The sequence below is a fragment of the Eptatretus burgeri genome, chromosome 2 (genome assembly GCF_056783735.1).
Source record: "Eptatretus burgeri isolate ZD-2024b chromosome 2, Ebu_testis_v1, whole genome shotgun sequence".
Taxonomy (NCBI): Eukaryota; Metazoa; Chordata; class Myxini; order Myxiniformes; family Myxinidae; genus Eptatretus; species Eptatretus burgeri.
Genome location: NC_140962.1, coordinates 64,105,882 through 64,121,639, shown reverse-complemented (window position 1 = coordinate 64,121,639; position 15,758 = coordinate 64,105,882). Strand labels below are relative to the sequence as shown.

The window sequence follows — 15,758 nt, the reverse complement described above, 5'->3', positions numbered from 1 at the left end:
GGTCTACCCTCCGCGTGGGTACTTAGGTAGTTCGAATTTGGCGAGCAACCCTATCCCACGCGGGGGCTGATTGGCTCGATCGCGGTGAGACCGAAAGGTCCACCCGTGACTGGTTCCCGGCGTTAGTCCGAGAGGGTCACGACTGGATTGTCCGTCCGGTGGGCGACGTGCCGCGATTCGAGTTACGTGGCCGGCCGCACGCCGGCGGGCGCGAAATCCGCAACACTGGTGTCAGAAGTGGGATACAAATTCATCGCCCTCGCGGCACTGGTATCGGAGAACAGGAAAACAGGCTCTCCTGTCTCCGGCTAAATTCACGGGAATCGGTCCAGGGGTGAGAGAAGCGACCCCCGATTCCCTCCAAATTACGAGCGATTTAAATTAACCCTTCACGAGAAGCAAGATGGCGTCTCAAGGCGAGCGGGAGCCGGGGGTATTAGAAATGTATATGTGTAGTAATGTAGAATCCATGGTCCAGGATGGAATCCCCGAGCAGGAAATGTTGATTGTGCAGGAACACGGACTCGCCCAACTGAACCCAGAACCTGAGGTGGGTGCGGCAGCGGCCGCGGTGTATGACACCTCCCCCCCCCCTCTCCACCAAAACCCTTCCCCGACCCCTGCCGAAACGGCTCACCCAAGCGCACCCGACATGACCCAGCTATACACCATGCTGGCAAAAATGTATGCGGAAACGACAGCGAAGATGATTGCGAACATGAACAAGCAAATGGACGAAGTAAAAACGAAGATGGAAGCGAATATGAAAAACGAAATGAAAGGCATGAACGAACAAATGAACGAAAAGATGGATACAAATACAAATGAAGTGAAAACGACGATGGATGCGAATACACAGCAAATGAGGGAAGAAATGAAAGAACTACGGGGTGAGACGCAGAACATGGGCCGATGCCTGCAGGCGGGCATGAAGGCCGTGACCAGGGAGCTTAAAATGGCGACTCCACGTGTAGGAACGAACGAGCTGGGTGGGGGTGCAACGGCTGACAGGCCCGCGGTGGAGGCGGGTGAAAAAATAATTCGGGGGGCGTGTTGGGCGAGGGTCGTGACAGAAGAATCGACGGTGACCGAAAGTGAAAAATTAAATGGGGAGACCAAAACGTGTGAGACGAGACACGAAATGACGACAACGGAAATAATAGTTGAGACAAGAGAGGTAAAGGGTGAAGAGTTGGCAGAGACACGGGAGATAGAAAAAATAGAGGAGAGACAACACGATGAAGACGGGGTAAGTGACGCACACACACAGGTAGTGGAGGACAATCGGGTTGAGCTCGCGGAGCGTGTAGAGACCCAGTGCGAGCACCTGAATGGCCTCCTCCAGGAACGAGGGGAGGGAGTATGCCCCCTTGAGGCGAGTCACGACCAGGTGAGTTCGGTCGTGTTTTGCGAGGTTGAGGGGACGAGTTCTGTGGACGGGTGCACGGAGAGCTTGGGGGGTATAGAGGCCCCGGAGACCCTTGTGGGGACACGAATCCCCAGTGTAGTTGTCCCTGTGTGTGTGGTGCAGGGCGTGAGTGCGTCCCCGTGTGTGGAAGCGACCCCGTGTGTGAGTGGTGTGGTGGCGATGGTGCTGGAGTGCGTGCTTCCCAGCACGCCGTGTTTGGATGAGGCACCGTGTGTGGATGAGGAACCGTGTGTGGAAGAGGCCGTGTGTGTGAGTGAAACGGCCAGTATGAGTGAGGAACCGCGGGTGAGTGCCCCCGCGTGTATGAGTGAGGGACGTTGTGTGGAAGAGACCGCGTGTGTGAGTGTCGCCGTGTGTATGAGTGAGGTACCGCGGGTGAGTGCCCCCGCGTGTATGAGTGAGGCACGGTGTGTGGATGAGGCACAGCGGTTGAGTGCCCTCGCGTGTGTGGGTGAGGCACCGCGGGTGAGTGCCCCCGCGCGAGTGAATAGAGCACCACGTGTGAGTAGTATGGTTTGTGTGAGTAGTGAGGCACGCGTGAGTGAACGGCCGTGTGCAAGGTCGCTGTGTGCCAGGGAGACCGTGTGTGTGAGAGAGCGGTATGTAAGGGAGATGTCGGTTGGCATGCGGGAGCACGCGGCCGCGTCTCCCGGTGTGAATGTGATGGAGTGGACTGTGTGCGTCGTAACACGCAGGTGTGCGTGGGTTGAATGGCGACGACGAAGGCGACATGAGAAGAAAGAAAGCCGAGTAGCGGCTGTAGTTGTTTCGGGGACCGTGCCGGGTTCACCCAGCAGTGAGCACGCGGTTCGTGCTGTGCAACGCACGAGACCGCCACGTGCTCGCTTGCGAGAGTGAAGTCCCGGTCCGGAAACGCACGCGGTGGATTTGCCGATCCCGCGGACGGACAAAGTTTAGGCAGGTAAATGGATTTGGACCGGACGGGTTCTCCACGCGATCGTGTGTGTTAAGCTCCAACGGGCAAAGCACATGTGTTCGCGTGGGGAACCCCTCGAGACGTGGGGCTTGTGTTTTTTTTTTTTGCGCACGGTGACGTCATGGCTGCACGTGTGGTTGGAATCCGGCAGGAGGGGAATCTCTGCCGGATGGCACCGTCCAAGGAGGGACGAGGAACACGTGCAGCTGCATGACGTCACGGCCAGGTGCAAAGTGCGCGAGCTCTGAGTTGCCGCGCAGGTGCTGCGCATGGAAGGGGAAGAAGCAAGCCTCACTTTCGGGTGTACAGGATTCCTGGGCAAGGGGTGAAAGACCCCCTTACCCTGGGCACAGGATGGAAACTAGTTAGGGGGAAGAGTTAGCTTAGCTAGACCGACTCCATGGGGCAGGGGTAAGTCCTCATGGAGTCCGTGGAATGGATTAGTTAGAGGGATTGTAGCGAGATTTAGGTTGGGAAATAAAATGGGATTATTTTGGAGACAGAGACAGACTTTGGATGTGTAGAGGGGACGTAGCTTAGCTACGTAGGTTAAAAGGAATGTGCTACCAGTTTAAGGGACGACGTGGGAGCACGAGTTAGTTAGGGGATGTAGTTAGAAGGATGGCAGAGTTCAGTGGTGTGTGTGTTGAAGAGTTGGTGAGTTGTGAGGTGAGTACTTGTTGAGTGAGTGAGGCCAGCGGGTCTGTGTGTGTGGAGTGAATGGGGAATGCATGGTGCGATGAGTGATTGGGGGGAGGAGTGACTCCCGCCCAAGGGACCCCGGGGTCAGTGTAGAGTGAGTTAGCTGGGTTAGTCAAATTGAAAAATGGAGGTCGTTTTGTTGTTGGTGGGAATGTAGGCTCGAGACCCATTTGGAGGGGTGCAGGAGCCCTGTTGACGGGCTTGGGAGCGTGGCTGCGAAAGGTGAGTATCGCTGAGTGGGTACCCCGGGCACCAGGCTAGTCGGCCGCGGTAGGCCAAGGGCCCATGGGGGGCCGGGATAGAGTAGTGGGCACGGGTGCGCCTGCTTGGTGCGGGGGCCCGGGCGCCATTAGCCGCGTGGGCAGTGTTGTGGGCACGGGTGACCCTCGGAAAGGGGCCCGGGAGGCCGGCCTGCCACGTGTGCGTTTCAGGGGAGGTGCCATGGGGGGCACTCCCCGGTGTTAGGGAGCTGGTAGGCTCGGAGGCAGTGTAGTGCCCGGGGGTGCCATAGCGGGAGATTCGGCAGAGGGTCGTGCCTGCCAAAGGGAGCCACGTGTCCCAGCCAGGAGACCGTGTGAGGGCACGGAGAGAAAATTGGGGGGCGAGGCCCGAAATTTTAAGGACACCAACACAGGCGACGGGAATCTGGGTTGTTAGAACCAATAGTTTAAGCGAGAAGCGCTTGTTGAAAGCCCCGGGGTAGTTTAACAGTTAAATGGTTAGGATAGATTAGGAAGTGTACCCCTCCGCACCATCCATCCCCTCGCTGTCGTTGTGGGCCGCTGGACCCACTTTGGGTTAGATCGCCGAACTCTGGGGAGGCCATTCTGAGGCTTCGTTGGGCCTCGACACAGGACGTTAGCTCTCCCTTATTCCCCTCCGGGAAGGGAACGTAGGGGTTGGGAGTAGGCTAGGTGACAGGATAGGGTAGCCGAACAAGGACGATAAAGGGGGTTAGGGGACGATTTATAGTGGGGGAGTAAGAATAAAAACAACAAAAAAAATAAGTTGGGGCTAAATTGGTTTTTCACAAATTAAGGGAGTGGGTATGTACAGTGACAGGCAAAGGCGATAGTTGGGAGGGAGACAGGTAGGTAGGTCCGAGCCCGCCTTCCGAGTGGCCAGCACCACCGCACTCCCTCCACCAACCTCCACTGAACGGCAAAGGCTGGCCACTTCATCGGCTGGCCGTGTTTTACTTCAAGGCGGAGGCCGGCCAACCTCATCGGCAGCTGTGTGCTGCAAGGCCTGTGCCGGCCAGTTCATCTGCTAGCTGTTTTTTCTTCGAGGCCTGTGCCGGCCAGTTCGTCTGTGGGCTGAGTTTGCCTGCAGCGGCCTTCTTCTGCGGGCTGTGTTTGCCTGCTTGCCTTTGCCATGCCATGCCCACTGCCCACGTTCACCAGCCCCGTTCAATTTTTGCTTTGCCCCCCCCTGTTCATTTCCATGTGCGCCAGGATCGTAAAAGCAACAGTTTGCAAGCTGCAAGAACTGCCCTGTTGGCAGCTACAACACGGGCCTGCAGTGGCGGCCCGTGCACCGTGTTTGTGTCCATGCATCCATTCGTTGTGCTCATTGCGTGTGCCACTTGAGCTGGCACGGAGACTGCGTTTGTGCAGCCCATGCACCGTTGTGGTTCACTGCATTCAGTTCAAACCGTTCATGCATCCATTCGTTGTGCTCATGGCGTGTGCCACTTGAGCTGGCACGGAGACTGCGTTTGTGCAGCCCAAGCACCGTTGTGGTTCACTGAGTTCAGTTCAAAAGGGAAGGCCTTGGACTGCGTGTGAGCAGCCAGCCACGTTCCCTGTCACCTGCATTGTTTGAGCCAGAGACTGCATGTGGGCAGCCTGGCTCCCTGCTAACTGCTTTCTTTTGCAGAGTTCAATGATCCTGGGCCATGGTTTAGTGTAAGATTTGTAAGTTAAGGTTAAGATGTACTGTAAATATGAGTGCGCCCCCGGCATGTATGTCTTAGCGCCGGCAATTTTATTTAAGATCGTCCGTGTGAGTGAGTTTGTTTAGGTAGTTACGCAGCCCTCAGGTTATTTATTTTGGGGACACGAATACCATGAATGTCGCACTCAGGGATCCGTAGGTAAAATGTACTAGGGGAAAACTACACATGATGGCACACGAAAATTTGACGACTCGGGACGAGTCTGTAAAAAGGGAAGGGGTAGTGTTGTGGTTACCAGATTCGCAAACCACCATTCAGGTCCCTTAGGTGAGGTATCTCGGTAAGTGCATGTGTAGTTAGGCCCAAACCCGTTGTCTAGTGGGAATACATGTCATTTATGCGAGCTGCGACTCTTCAGGATAGCCGTTTTTCTTTTACTATCTTTATTTTGGACCAACCGCCATGATCACAACCACAACATCAACCACCGACCACAACCACCGCTTCACCACAGCCGCCACGACCTTCACGCACACCTCACAACCGTAGCATCGCCACCGTTCTTGCCCCGCTGTGGGTACCGGTGTTGGACTCATGCAGAACGCGCGTCGAACAGCGTGTACAAAATCACGGATTTTCTGCTTCAAAAACGGATCAAAAACGACACACGCCCACTTTTTGCCGTCCAATCGGTGAGCGAGGGGCGATTTGGCCCCGCCCCCAGGGCGATCGATATATGCAAATTTGTGGATCAAAAAGCCTTCACGCCCACTTTTTGTCGGGCCAATGGGGAGCGAGGTGAAAGGTCAAAGGGAGGGGGTCAAAGGCGAAGTTACGGGGGGGATAAAAGGACGGTGTTCGTCAGTCAGAGGGGAGTCGCAAGAGAGAACGAGGGAGAGTCAGCAGAACGAGGTCGGAGAGTCAAGAAGAGGAGAGTCGGAAGCAGAGGGTCAAGACTTCGCGGGCGGTGGAGCTGCTCGTCGTGTGCGTTGGAGTCGGAACGGAGGGGACGGAGCTGTGGAAAGGCGGCGACACAAGACGAGGGGGTGCTCGCGTCGTGCAGGAAGCTGCACCCGAGGGAGGCCGACAGCGCGACCTGGCCGAGGTGGAGACGCTCGTCGCATATAATAAAGATCCTCTATACCCCGAGCATCAGCAACCCCCTCCTGTTTCCCCCCGCGCTGAGATAGTGCGACCAAGGGGGCCCCGTTCCCACCCCCTGCCAGGCACTGTCCACGAGGCCCGCGGGTTGCGGGGCCATCGCCGCTCCGCGTCTCATCACCAGACGGGTAGGCCCGACCCGGTCTCGGCCCCAGGCCTACCTCATTCTTGGGGTATTTCTTTTCCTTGGTTTTGGGTATGTGTTGTCGGCGCCGTCTGTGAAGTAGAATTGTATAAGTGTTGCCGTGTGCTCGGTAGTCGGTATTAGCTCTGCACTGTGTTTTCACTTTTATGTTTGCTTTTTGTGTAAATGGAATTGTGTTTTCTTTTTGTGTGCATTTGGTGGAATTGTATTTGTGTGCTTCCCGTGCGTCGCGAATAAATGTGCTTTATTGTTGAACTGTTTCCCGCTTCGCTTCGTCATTTCTTTCTTTGAATCCCCATCTTGCTTCACGTAAAGGGTTGGTAGTGGGCTGAATACGCCCGATAATTAATCGAACCGTCGAGGTCGACGATAACACCGCTCGGTTATTCTGATAGTACGGAACGGGTCGCTTAAGTGGCCCGTGTCCGAAGTCGACCTGCGGCGAGGTGCGATCGCCCGGTCTACCCTCCGCGTGGGTACTTAGGTAGTTCGAATTTGGCGAGCAACCCTATCCCACGCGGGGGCTGATTGGCTCGATTGCGGTGAGACCGAAAGGTCCACCCGTGACTGGTTCCCGGCGTTAGTCCGAGAGGGTCACGACTGGATTGTCCGTCCGGTGGGCGACGTGCCGCGATTCGAGTTACGTGGCCGGCCGCACGCCGGCGGGCGCGAAATCCGCAACAATATATATGTATGTATGTATATATATATATATGTATGTATGTATATATATATATATATATGTACATATAGTTATGGTTGTGGGGCTAGATGGAGGAATTTCATCGCAAAGTTAGGATTGAATGGGGTTGTTTGGTCCGTGTACGTGTAGGAAACATCTCAATGTAATTAAATAGGGAAAATGTGAGCTTAAGTGTTACCTGTCACCACATGGTGGGGGGTATTGCTGTGTTAATTCAATCGGGATTAAAACCAATTTTCCCCAGTATGTAATTGCCCCCTTGACCTTTTCCTACATTTTTGGATTTACAAGCCAGCAATAACAGGAATGACGTCCTTAAGACAACAACAAGTAAGCCAAATGTGCCAAGCAGGCAGAAGCCCCACCTTCCCAGTTTCATGCCAACAAGCCACGCCCGGAGGTAGATGATTGATGGGCGTGACATTAGAAGTGAGGAGGAATAGGAGATGGTTTTGTTGGGTTGAGTAGTTGTGAGAGGAATATGGTGGGGACGGAGGATCTCTCTTGGCTCTCCTCTCAGCATGACGAAATGGCTGCGCGATTCTCGTGTCGTGCTATAAATTTTCTCGCGTGCTGGGCAAGACAATAGTCATGGACTGTTCGGCTGAACTGTGAACTGTGTATGTTTCAGAAGCGAGGTGGAAGAGCCGTTGGTTTTGTTGGGGTTGAGATTGGTGTGAGGGACATGGTCGAGAGACGACGGAGATTGGAGATGGCGTGTAAGATCAAAGAGAAAGCGCTAGCAAAGAGGAAAAAGAGGAGGTCCAGGTGCATCCAGAACACAAAAAAGAGTGGTTTGCGAGTGTTTTGTCGAGAGCGTACGTTCTGAGAGAGCACTTACAGAGGAGTAAAATGCATACAAAGCTGAGTTGCACACTAGAAATTGGAGTGGTGATTGGGAAAGCAGACGAGCGCACTCGAAGCTGACAAATTATTTTTGTTTGAGTACCAACCATTTCTGCTGGAACTTGTTGGAGAACCTCATTTAATCAATTGTGTAAACCCCTGAATATAAAGCATGACCCGAGAAATTCATTTTTTTTGGTAATCAGCTTTCTCCACCAATTGGTAGCAAGCTTTCATCAGTTGCCAGGACATTTTGCATTGTCGGAAGGTTAGGAGCAGTCTTGGACGTAACCAAATTTTTCTGTTGATGTTGCTAACCCTAACGCAATTCACATTCGTACTTTGGGTTGACGCCATTTTAAACTCAGTTGCATACACCATACACGTCTCGGCCACGATGGTAACTCGACGTGCTTTTTATGGGTTAACGCTTCCATTCTGAAAGGTTAATTACATGACTTTACTGTATTCTCAGGCCTTCTGAAAAGGTAATCTCCTCCATTTAGTAGTTAATGGGCAGGAAAAACGTCGCCACGGAAATCCCGTCATGCAATCTCGTTCCTTGACACTGGATTTTCTGTTACCTTTTTGAAAATTCTTTCTGGTGGTGTTTTCCCTGTGGTTGAAGAAATGTTTTTGTTGCATAAATGCCAAGCAGTTTTACCTGTTTGCTGAATTTTTAATGTCCTGCATCTTCCTTATTTCCAATTTGCCTACTGCAGGTGTACAGTCCTGTAATCCGCTTCAAATTTTACTGGCAAACTTCAAACGTGTTTTCTGTGTGTTTAATGTTTAATCCCCTCCCTATTTATTCCCATTCTTAAAACAACGTTACACAAATGTACACAGAGAACTTTGGTGAATGAGAAGGCCATTCAGCCTATCATGCTTGTGTTGTTTCTGTTCCCAGTTGTTAAGAACAATGTTTAAAGTAAATAAAGACGTAAAATTCACAAACACTTCCTCCTTTTTTCCCTTATCCTCACTATAATTCACGGACCGGTGTTTGTTTTACCTCCGTGTCATCCTGTGCAACGTGCCACGTATAGGTACATGTCCCCTAACCCAGCACTATTTCTGAAGTGGAAACGAATATCTAAACTCTGTATCTTGTAACTTCCTATAAGCAGTTTAAAATGATGAAATGTCTGACTTGGCAATGAAGCCTTGGTTGAATCAACATTACTTGGATGTGTTTGATGTTTCCCTGCACAACCATAAATATACCCACGTGGTTGGCTTCACATGCACAGCAAGCACTAACTTGTAATTGCATTGTTCTTCTTGCTCCTGAGGTTGTCTCTCAGCTAGAAAGCTGGTGAACTCAAATAGGAGTTGGAATAGGAAAGGTTTGTTGATGAATGAGGTATCCCCCCCCCAAGCACTACCGCCTTCTCCCCCCCTCCCACTCACACACACACACACACACACACACACACACACACACACACACACACACACACACACACACACACAACAAAAACATGTACAGTCAGTCCATTGAATACGTGCGTACAGATGAACAGAATCGGTATGCGTAGAGATGAACAGAATCGGTGTCTGTAGAGATGAACAGAATCGGTGTGCGGAGAGATGATCAGAACCGGTGTACGTAGAGATGAGCAGAATCTGTGTGCGTAGAGATGAACAGAATCGGTGTGCTTAGAGAAGAACAGAATCGGTGTGCTTAGAGAAGAACAGAATCAGTGTGCGTAGAGATGAACAGAATCGGTGTGCATAGAGATGATCAGAATCGGTGTGCATACAGATGATCAGAATTGGTGTGCTTAGAGATGAACAGAATCGGTGTGCTTAGAGATGAGCAGAATCGGTGTGTGTAGAGATGAACAGAATCGGTGTGCCTACAGATGAACAGAATCGGTGTGTGTACAGATGATCAGAATTGGTGTGCTTAGAGATGAACAGATTCGGTGTGCATACAGATGATCAGAATTGGTGTCCGTAGTGATTAACAGAACCGGTGTGCGTAGAGATGAGCAGAATTGGTGTGTGTAGAGATGAACAGAATCAGTGTGCATACAGATGAACAGAATCGGTGTGCATACAGATGATCAGAATTGGTGTGCTTAGAGATTCACAGAACTCGTGTGCGTATAGATGAGCAGAATTGGTGTGCTTAGAGATGAACAGAATCGGTGTGCATACAGATGAACAGAATCGGTGTGCATACAGATGAACAGAATCGGTGTGCATACAGATGATCAGAATCGGTGTGCATACAGATGAACAGAATCGGTGTGTGTAGAGATGAACAGAATCGGTGTGCATACAGATAATCAGACTCGGTGTCCATAGAGATGAACAGAATCAGTGTGTGTAGAGATGAGCTGAATCTGTGTGCATAGAGATGAGCTGAATCTGTGTGCGTAGAGATGAGCTGAATCTGTGTGCGTAGAGATGAGCTGAATCTGTGTGCGTAGAGATGAACTGAATCAGTGTGCTTAGAGATGAACGGAATCGGTGTGCTTAGAGATGAACAGAATCGGTGTGCATACAGATGATCAGAATCGGTGTCCGTAGAAATGAACAGAATCGGTGTGCTTAGAGATGAACAGAATCGGTGTGCATACAGATGATCAGAATTGGTGTCCGTAGAGATTAACAGAGCCGGTGTGCGTAGAGATGAGCAGAATCGGTGTGTGTAGAGATGAGCAGAATCGGTGTGTGTAGAGATGAACATAATCGGTGTGCATACAGATGAACAGAATCAGTGTGCGTACAGATGATCAGAATCGGTGTGCTTAGAGATGAACAGAATCGGTGTGCTTAGAGATGAACAGAATCGGTGTGCATACAGATGAACAGAATCGGTGTGCATACAGATGATCAGAATCGGTGTGCATACAGATGAACAGAATCGGTGTGCATACAGATGATCAGAATCGGTGTGCATACAGATGAACAGAATCGGTGTGCATACAGATGAACAGAATCGGTGTGCATACAGATGAACAGAATCGGTGTGCGTAGAGATGAACAGAATCGGTGTGCGTAGAGATGATCAGAATCGGTCTCCGTAGAGATGAACAGAATCGGTGTGCGTAGCGATTATCAGAATCGGTGTGCATACAGATGATCAGAATCGGTGTCCATAGAGATGAGCAGAATCGGTGTCCGTAGAGATGATCAGAATCGGTGTTCTTAGAGATGAACAGCACCGGTGTGCGTAGAGATGAACAGAACCGGTGTGCGTAGAGATGATCAGAATCGGTCTCCGTAGAGATGATCAGAATCGGTGTTCTTTGAGATGAACAGAATATGTGTCCGTAGAGATGAACAGAATCGGTGTGCGTAGAGATGATCAGAATCGGTGTTCTTTGAGATGAACAGAATATGTGTCCATAGACATGAACAGAATTGGTGTGCGTTGCGATGATCAGAATCGGTGTGCATACAGATGATCAGAATCGGTGTCCGTAGAGATGATCAGAATCGGTGTTCTTAGAGATGAACAGAATATGTGTCCGTAGAGATGAACAGAACCGGTGTCCGTAGAGATGAACAGAACCGGTGTGCATAGAGATGAACAGAATCACACTTTTTGTTTGCTAGTTTTAGGTTGATTTGTTCCTTCTGTTTCATCCCCTTTCCTCCTCTTGCTGTGCTCCATTCAGTTTTTGTGCAGCTTGTTCAATCAACCCCATGTGTCCTTCTTTATTCCCCTCGCCTTGATCTCATTCTCATTCTCACTTCTCCTATACTGTCGGTGTTTCCTTCCTCCCATTTCGTTCCTTTCCATTCTGCTCTGGCTCTTCCACATGCCTCGGTCATGAATACAAAAAAGGGAGTTGTTACGGGAGAGGGAACACCTAGCAACGTTTACATATTTCTTCACCAATTTATTGTGTGTCAGCTGAATGGGTACAACACGTCAGCTGAAATGCGGTGAGATATTCATTCAGCCAATCAGTGAGCAGCCCAAGAGGAACAGCAGACATACTTGAGTGTTGAATCTGTGACACTGAACAACAACGTGGCACACCTTAAAAAAAAAACAACAGAATCTGCTGAAAAGCCTCTTTTAACAAAAGTTGTTTTGGAAGTGTCAACTCAAGTTCATTCAATTTACGTGCAAAGGTGATAAAGATGATTCTAACCAGTCAGCAAATGGATCATCAACTCACAACCATAGCTAGTAACCAGTAACCAGTAACCAGTATGACCAATACCACAGGCTGGATGGATGTCATTGTAGAAATGGCGATGACGAATGATAAAAAGTACACACTTTCAATGACTCAGACACTATGTGTGAACATCCACTGGAACCAGGTACAGAACAGGTCTCACAATTGAAGATGAGTCTTGTAAAGACTAGAGTCAGTCTGCCTACAAGGAAGAATTACGACAATCAATTTGCACATCTGAATGTTGATGGAGGTATCCTAACCACCCATGGGAAAGAAGGTGAAGTGACATTTTGAGCTTGAGCCCTTCTTCTTCAAAGTAGTGGGAAAAGGAGGTAATCTTTCCCCTCTTGCTTGAAGAAGGGTTTATGCCCGTTTATAGAAGGCCAATTCAATTTGGCTGAACAAGTCAAAACAGTTATCTCAATTAAGCATTCGATAAAGTTTGTCAATATGTTAAAATTCAACCTCTTATTTTGTCAGTTTACAAGAGGGGACATTGTTTGCCTCTTAATTGGCATTCAAAGACGATTTTGAAATAGGTTGTGAAGAACATGGTAAAAGTGTTGTAATTTGATACAAAAGTATTGCCTGGTTTATGGATTGATGTGAAATGATGGATGTGAAAACAAGTGGATGAAGTTGGGGAGATTGAGAGCCTGAACAAGTGATGTACTGAAGAAGAGATCATGCTTCCTTGAATTGTTTTATTCCTTATGGTGTCCACGAGACAATCTGTCAATGTGAGCAAAGAAGCCTCTCCTTTGGAAAACGTCACCCTCAATTGTACCTTTGATGTTCATCTGGATGTCATCAGCAAGTGCTCTTGATGCCTTTGTGCATAGCTCTCGATGCTCAATTTTCCATGCTACTTGTCTCACCTGCCAGGAGTGCTCTCCACTTGTCTCGCCTGCCGGGAGCACGCTCAAATCGTCTTATTTGCCAGATGTCTCCACTCGTCTCATTTGCAGGGACAATTGACTCGTCTTGATCTTGCCCATCAAGCTCTTCTTACACCGAGTCATTTGGCCAAGCCTACACTGACGTCCACCTGTTTGGACCTCGAGAGCTGCCAAGAGGGAGATGGTGCACCACGAGCTTGCACGAGACTGCACGAGCTTGCGTGGATATGCACCAGCTTTCATGAGTATGCACGAAGCCTGCACAAGCTTGCACAAGTCTGTAAGGTGAGCCAAGATCTGTACCATGCTCCACTCTGCACTCTATCTGCTTTCTATCTATATTTCTCTGAAATGTTTCTCATGGCGTGCCATGTCTTGTGTTTAGTCGTCGGTAAGAATGTTTAAGTGGGCTCCATAAGTACTAAGAATAATTACTTTTCTCTTGTGCCTTTTAGTTGTGGTCTGTGCTTGTAATTCCTGTCTATACCTTGTAAATACATGCCCATTGGTTGGTGATTGTAAACACACCCTGAATGGACATTGCTTCGTTGTGTTTTATAAACAAATGTACTTCTTGTTGGACTGTTAAACGTTTACGACCTGCTTGCTTTCGTCCTTTTCTCCATTGGTCCGATTTAGTGTGTAAGTATAGTTAGACGGGAAGTTCTGCCCCACTGATTCGCTCTGCGATTAACCAATGGTCACCCACTGTTCGTTTAGCCATACATACTAAGACAGGTGACTGTTGAGGACATGCTCCCAGTTAGTGTTGCTAAGCCAACAGGAAGGGAACGTGTAGCCAAGGAGTGAGAACCCTGCTAGGTTTTGGTAATTTTAACCGGCGGTCACAGTTGTCTCGCAACCCTTTGGACCACGGAGTTATCCATGGCTTACGGCCTCAGGACCAGAAGAGGTCAGGTGAGGAGGGTCCGAAGAACTCCCTTGTGGTAACTCCAGACCTCGGATCCATAACAATACTTATTTCCATTGAACTTCTTAATAGGTCACTGACTGTCATCATTGATTGTGGATCAGATCTAGTGACCTTATTGACTTTTTGTATGCAGCGTCAAGGATCGTAGAGGAGCTCAAACACAGAATGGATCAGGACGCAACAGAACAATAAAAATAGGAGAAAAGAGGGGGTGGGGAAGGGGACATACCAACAACAGGGTGGAGGGCGAAAATAGAGGGAGACTTGGAGGAAAAAAGGATGTGGGGGAGGACACAGAGGGTAAACGAGATGGATATGGCTGCATACTCTCAATCACAGAAGTGTAAGGAATAACAGGAAACTCGGAAAGAAGTGGGCTTGGGCAGGGTGGAGGTGGAAAAGATCATGATTGTGCATGGGGAATGATCTAAGATGGTGGTGAACAGCTGTGTTGAAGCTCTGAAGGGAAGAATGAGATTGAACAGAGTGAAGAACTTGGTTCCACAAGCAGAGAAAGGAGGAATGAATGAGTAAAGGTGAGCAGTGAGTCTGGATTTTAGGAGTTTCAACAGAGGACGGTACTGGCAGAATACGTGCACCCTCCATAAACCTGGTGGGGTGGGGAGAGCTCCAAAAGGGTGAAGGTGCAAGACCAGAAATGAGGTGGTAGAAGGGAGATCACCGACCTATCTGTGATGTGAAAGTGATAGGCCCAGAGGATCGGCTTCATTGTGGGAAAATTTACACAAAACAACTTTTGGAATACATAGTTCACCTACACAAACATTACACAAATATATATTTTAAACCGTCAGGTTCAGTATCAAGTCCTTGGCATACTAGTGTTGATCTCCTGTACCCGGAGGACACAAATAGCTTGTGATGAGCAGGGCTGGCTTTCCACACGGCCTCGAATGAGGTCTGAGCCTAGGGTGGCAACTAAACTAAGGGTGACAAAGACGGTTAATCGGCCTGTCTGTGATTTCTTAATTGTGACAGCAACCAACTTAATGTTGAAATCATAACTTGAGGACTATGTGGGGAGTGTTGAGAAAAGTTCTTGAGAGTCAAATGGGATGTAGACATGCAATTCAAACAGTGTGCCTAAAGAGGCATATCATGATTCACCTGAGCAAGCATACAGGATGGGGCTTCTTCCTCTTCCAGGTGTATATCCTGACCTCCAATTGGCTGGTTTCACAAAAATCACCGTTCTGCTACTTATGACTTTTATGAGTCCTATGTGTTTCCCCACTTATCATCAACAGCTGAACAATTAACTTCCTCTTGCAAGAATGGTGCATATAAATATATCATCACAAATTTTGATGCAATGAAACAAGCAGAGCACTTTTTAGCGATTTTCGGAAAAGGTGAAATTTGGCCTTGGTAATTGACGACCACTGGATGATGGAAATTAAAGAAATCGGGAAGCAGAATTTTATATAAATACGAAGTACAGACCTTGCTGGAGATTAAAGCTATATAATATTCTGCTCATGAGATATTTTATTGAATTGGTAGTCTTCGAGATGATCCAGCTTCGACGTTCAAGGGTGCCTTCACGGCCCCATAATGTGACTGTTTTGAAGATGTATTACCCCACGCACATAGCACAAAGAGGGGTTAATCAATTGGTTCACTCTGTCTGTTTCATAGACGTCATTCTATGATCGACAAACTACTTAATTTCAATATAATTATATATTTTGAACACTGTTACTTGAACACAAATTGGAACACGAGTTGGACACGAATCTGCAGTTTAGCAGTACCTTGGCTCCGAATTTGTCAAAAAATATACGGCGTCTTGTCCTGCGTGTGCATGCACAGAGAGGAGTAAGGTAATTTTTTTGTCTGTCTGTCTGTCTGTCTGGCAGTGAAACAAAATTGAAAATCATTCCAAACAAAAAACATTGTTTTTAGGGACGTCGTGGAGGACACAAAAAAGAAA

General features: G+C 48.9%; 1 long non-coding RNA gene across 1 annotated transcript in view; it reads left to right on the top strand.

Moving 5' to 3' along the window:
- The window catches only part of LOC147032181 (uncharacterized), a 55,389-nt gene extending 41,934 nt beyond the window's left edge, over positions 1 to 13,455 (top strand). Inside the window, exon 3 of the long non-coding RNA XR_015055069.1 lies at positions 12,940 to 13,455. This is a non-coding gene — a long non-coding RNA (uncharacterized LOC147032181). The remainder of the gene's footprint in view (positions 1 to 12,939) is intronic.
- Positions 13,456 to 15,758: the final 2,303 nt, after the last annotated feature.